This window comes from Chiloscyllium punctatum, chromosome 12 (genome assembly GCF_047496795.1).
Source record: "Chiloscyllium punctatum isolate Juve2018m chromosome 12, sChiPun1.3, whole genome shotgun sequence".
Taxonomy (NCBI): Eukaryota; Metazoa; Chordata; class Chondrichthyes; order Orectolobiformes; family Hemiscylliidae; genus Chiloscyllium; species Chiloscyllium punctatum.
Genome location: NC_092750.1, coordinates 98,128,478 through 98,134,477, shown reverse-complemented (window position 1 = coordinate 98,134,477; position 6,000 = coordinate 98,128,478).

Below are 6,000 nucleotides of genomic sequence, written 5' to 3'. Positions count from 1 at the left end.
TCTGTTCCAAAAGGTTAGCTGCAAGAAAGCTAAGGATCACTGTTCTATAATTGCCAGCATTCTCTCTACTCCACTTCGTGAAGAAGGGGACAATATTTGCTAAACTCGGGTCTTCTTGCACTAATGACATAAACACTGACGAAATAAAGCTTATAGTCAAAAGTTCTGCAATCTCCTCCCACGATTCGCAGAGAATCCTCGGATACATCCCATCAAGTCCAGGGGACAAACCTATTTTTAGACTTTCATGAATTGCTAACAACTCCTCTTTATGAATGTCAATTTCGTTTATTCTAATCAGTTGCATCGCAATGCTTTCTTCGACAACATTGGCTTTTTCATTTTTGATATGATAAAAAAAAAATCAGCGACTCTACTATCCTTGAACTCCGCTGACAACTTCGTACTTCTGTTCTCGACAGCCCATAATCATATGCTAGACATTCTTTTATTCTTGAACTATCAATTGAAAGCTTCAGGCTTGTTCCTGCCAGACAAAGACTTCTCCTGCCTCCTGTTCACTCGAAGTAGCTCTCTCTTTAGGCCCTTCCTGGTTAGCATTTAATTTCCAAGCATCCTACCTCAGCCTTCATATCTCATGTTTACATCCGCCTCCTTCTCCTTCTTCTCAAGAGATTCAACTTCTTCAGTAAACCCATCTCCCTGTGTCGACCGCATATTTCCTGCATGACGCATACATGCTTACCAAGGACATGTAGTAGCTTCTCCCTGAACAAGCTCCACATTTCAGGTGTGCACAACGCTTGAAGTTACTTTCCACAGGCGGTGCATCTTAACTCTTGCCTAATCGCATCATAATGGCCTTTCCCTTTCTCCCCGCGATACCTCATGCTCTGCAAAAAATACCTATGCCTATCCATCACTAAATGGACAGAACCGAATTGTGGTCACTATCAACAAAGTGCTCACTTACCTCCAAAGAGAACAGCTGGCTGAGTTCATTATCCAGAAGCAAACCCAATGTGGCTTTGCGTCTTGCTGGCCTGTCTACGTGCTGCGTCAGGAAACCCTTCTGCACACATTGGACAAAAACTGACCGATCCGAGGTGCTGAACTGATAACACTTCCAATCAATATTAGGAAAGTTAAAGCTCCCCAGAACAACTACCCTGTCACTTTTGTTCCTATCCAGAATCATCTTTGCAATCTTTTCCTCCATAAATCTAGAACATTTTTGTGGTGATCTCTCCATTCCTGATTCTAATCTCAGTACATTCTACCTCAGCAGATTCAGTCCTGTCCTCACCAATATCCTTTTTGCTACCATATTACTGTCCTTGACGAATAATGCCACATCTCCCCCTCTGAAACGACCCTCCTGTTCTGACTGAAAAATCGAAACTGAGGTACCAGGAACAACCATTCTCTTCAGTCCTCCGTTCATGTCTCTGAAATGGCCACAACATCGAAGTCCCAGGTAACAACCCATGACACCGACCTTATCCCAGATGCTTCTGGCGTTGAAGCAAACACACTTCAACCCACCTTCATTCTTGCCAGTACACTCTTGTAAACCTGAAACGCTATATATGACAAAACCACTCACAACCACCTGCAAACTGGAGCTACAATTCAGCTTCCCACTTCGCGGCTGAATTCGTTCAAACTCTCATGAAGAGTTTTGGCAAATTATCCCCTCAGGGTATTGGTACTCTTCTAGTTCAGGTGAAGACCATCCTGTTTATAAAGGTTCATCGACTCCAGTATGAGCCCCAACTATCCAGGTATCGGAATCTTTCCCTCCCTCACCATCCTTCCAACAACATTTTCAAATGCTCTCTCCCTACACTTCACCTCACTACGAAGTACCATGGGCAACAAATCAGTGAGAACAACTCTGTTTGTTCTAGATTTAAGATGTCACCCTCGATCCCTGAAATTCTGCCATACATTCTCATCACTTTTATTACCACTTTTATTACCGATGTTGGTGCATATGTGGACAATGACTTGGGGTTGCCCACCCTCTCCCTGAAGGATCCTGAAAACACGATGTGAGATATCACAAACCCTGGGAGCTGGGAGACAACACACCAATCATGAGTCTGCCGGATATCCACAGAATCTCAATCTGTTCCCATCGATATGGAATCCCATTAACAAATGCTCTCCTCCTCTCTTCCCCACCCTTCTGAGAAAAAGGGCAAACTCTGTGCCAAAGACCTATACCCAATGGCTTTCCTCTCGGAAGTCATCCCACCCAAAAATAACAAATATGGTGTACATGTTACTGAGGGGCACGACCACAGCAGATGTCTGCACTGTCTGCCTGTTAACGTTTCGGTTCCCAACTGTATCCCATCTATCTATTTCTTGTACCTGAAGTGTTACTGCCTCCCTATAACTTCGCTCAATTCCACTCAGACTCCAAATGATCTGACATCAAGCTACAGTTCCCAAACGCAGTTGCCGAGGAGAAGGAGTTGGGTGCACTTCCCGCAGATTTGTATATCTGGGACATTATTGAAGACCCTTACCTCTTACATTCTACAGAAAGAAATTTCAAAGGTCCGGTAATCCATTCCTATTATTGCGAACATATATACATGTCTATTAAAATTTGTGTGCACTTGCATGTATGCGTGGGCTCATATATATTTAAAAGTTGCAAAAGGAAGTTGATTGAAATGGCATTTGTTTAAAAAAAATGATTTTGTGGACTGTTCTGTCCTTAGGAAATACCTCAGTTACTTACAACCAGCAGAAATACTCCCTGAGTGAATATCCATCTCTAAATAGAGATACAGAGGTGACGTTTGAAGATGTTGACGTTTCTAATATCGCTGATCCTGTGCTGTGTTAAATTCTGGAAAGGACGTTTGTTTGGTTCTTGTTACTTATTTTGTTGCAACCTTGCACAGGCCATTAAAACAATCCAAAAATTATTAGATATATCTCCTTGGACAGTGTTGTCGGCAAAACTGGAACAGAAATGATAAAGATTTTTGAAGTACTGCTTTAAAGATAATAGGATTCAAACGGGAACATTTTTCGAGTCTTGTCACTGGAAAGTGTGGGGGAGATGGGTGAGCAATAGACAATAGACAATAGACAATAGACAATAGATGCAGGAGTAGGCCATTCTGCCCTTCGAGCCTGCACCGCCATTCAATATGATCATGGCTGATCATTCCTAATCAGTATCCTGTTCCAGCCTTATCTCCATACCCCTTGACTCCACTATCTTTAAGAGCTCTATCCAATTCTTTCTTAAAAGAATCCAGAGACTGGGCCTCCACTGCCCTCTGGGGCAGAGCATTCCACACAGCCACCACTCTCTGTGTGAAGTAGTTTCTCCTCATCTCTGTCCTAAATGGTCTACCCCGTATTTTTAAGTTGTGTCCTCTGGTTCGGCACTCCCCCATCAACGGAAATATGTTCCCTCCTGCCAGAGTGTCCAGTCCTTTCATAAGCCTATACGTTTCAATCAGATCCCCTCTCAGTCTTCGAAACTCAAGGGTATACAAGCCCAGTCGCTTCAGTCTTTCCGTGTAAGGCAATCCTGCCATTCCAGGAATTGACCTCGTGAACCTACTGGTTCACGAATGGTCTCACTCCCTTCTCTGTGATTGCAGCCAAATGTCCAAGGCAATTGATGAAAAAAAGGTGCATTCCATCAACAGGTTAGTTCCCACTCACTATAGGATAATTTCGCTTTGATTGTCGCCATCGTATAAAGGGTTAGGTGAGTGGGGAGCTCGGGATTCCGATGGTAAGCTGAGATATTGTGATAATTAATCCCACACTGTTGGCATCACTTTATATCATAAACCAATTATGCAGCAGACTGAGCTTACCGACTTCCATTTAATGCTGAGGTAACAGAAACAGCTCAGTTCTTTTACAATTTATGGAAGTTCACGTAGAAAAAGCTGCTAAACCTTTCTTCAAAACCAGCACTTTCTACACTTAGTCGTACTCAGTTGGAGGTGATACGTGGTATATTTCCAATTAACGTTAACCAATTAGAAATTGTGCACCTAACGCTTACCGGACCCGGCCGACCAGACTCCATGTCTTGGTGAAATTCACTCATTATGTTTCTGCACGCACTTTTACAAATACTTTAGAGTCAGCTTCTGACACATTTTCTCCTGAAAAATAATCATTTACGATTTCAATTACTGTGGAATGAAAGAAAAGTGTTCCAAACTTTTCCTTATCATTCATCGCTGGTTTTGAAGTTGGAAAGTCTAGTTATAGATCCATCTGAATAAAGGATTTTCCCTCGTGTTTACTCTCAGCAAATTCACATCATCAGGGAAACTTCCATTGGACGCAACTCAGTTTTACCTGGTTTCACGCCACATGATCTGTTCATCTGTTCCACCATCCCACGAAACCCCACCTTGTCTTTTCTAATGGCGTTATGCCCCAGTTGGATTCCTTTCCATTCTTTTTTGTTTCTCAGTAGACAGTGTCCATTCTTCCTGACGTCTTTTGATACCAATCATCAGCATCCATGTTTTTTATCATCTCTTTTATATCCCAGGGAAGTCCACCTTGAGAAAGAATGCTGTTCTGATGCAACTCATGAAAACCCGCTCGAATGGTGTATACTGTCATTACCAGAATAGGGAAGATGGGAGCTAGTTCAGTTACAGGTCAATCGGTTGGTTGTCACACAATGGATCAACCACTGCCTGGGAAATGACTGTTTTTCTTCACTTTTCTCCCCTCTCTGAACATGTGCTAAAACAGTAAGGTATCATAGAATGCCGACAGTTAAGAAACTGGCCATTTGATGCAACAAATTCACACCGATCCTCCAGGGATTAAACCCCACAGAACAATTCCTTACCCTATTACTCTTCATTTGTTCCTGAATAAGGCACCTTACTGACAGTCGACCTATTTGGATTCCTGCCATGTCTCAGGCTCTGTGAGGCAGCAGTGCTAACCAGTGTGCCACCTTGCGGCCGTACAGCAATATTTCAAGGCACATGTGGAAGCGTGTAAAATGCGTTTCCTGTCAAAGATGCTCCGCTTTCGTTCTTGTTCTTATCAGGAACAATAATCCTGATTCCCTGACCAGGCAATGAAACCAAACCACAGCGGTGATAGTGCTGAATTGTAACTACTAGCTGACATTTAGGACGGCAGGTGCAATTGCATCTTCTCTGAACAGCATAGTTTTTTTTCCTGCGATGAGACGTTTCTTCCAAAATACTATTCGTGACACCGAGCTTTTACAGCACAGAATAATGCATTATGTCAATGCCAGTCCATCAAACATCCATCCATTCTCATTTCCAGCTTCAAGTAGCCCACAGCCTGACTTCTGACGTGTTCATCTTAAAGAGACGTTCCCTGCAAAGTTTAATCTCAAGTGAAGAAGCGAATGAGACTGAAGTCAGATACCATTAAATTTGATCATGAGCTGCGGGAGAACTGAATCGCATTTTCAGCCAAAGAGGGAAATATACAGACACATCTTGTGAGAATGACCAAGGCCTTAGGAGAGGCCAACATTCAGAAAATGAGGAATTGATCTGTTTGCCTCTTCTTTCTTCACTTCAGGCTTTCAAATCCGATTCTGTTTGCATAAGCAAAGGGGTAAACAGGCAGGCAACTGTACTTCGAGGACAGGCACAGTCCTGAATAATTGGGACATGCAAATCGTTCAATTTTCCACCTGTTGAGGTAGCCTGGATAGCCGTGCTCTTCCAGCCTCCTACCTGTTTCATATGGATTCCAGCAGATTCCTGCCTCGTCGTAAGGAATGGAAGCATTCAGCCGCTTCACTGTGTTTTCCTCCCCCACTATTTCACCGTTACTTCACTGTTTCGACTGTATCACGTTGTTCTTTCGGCTAAACGAGAGCATTCTTGGCATCAGATGCTTGTGGTCCTTATGTTCCTCGAAGTAGAAACATAGAGTGGGATTTCGAAAGTCAAGCAGATGAGGCCTGGTCCGTGGGGAAAATCACTTCACGATGTTCCCTCAGATATAATTCCAAGCAGCACGGAAAATGCTTCT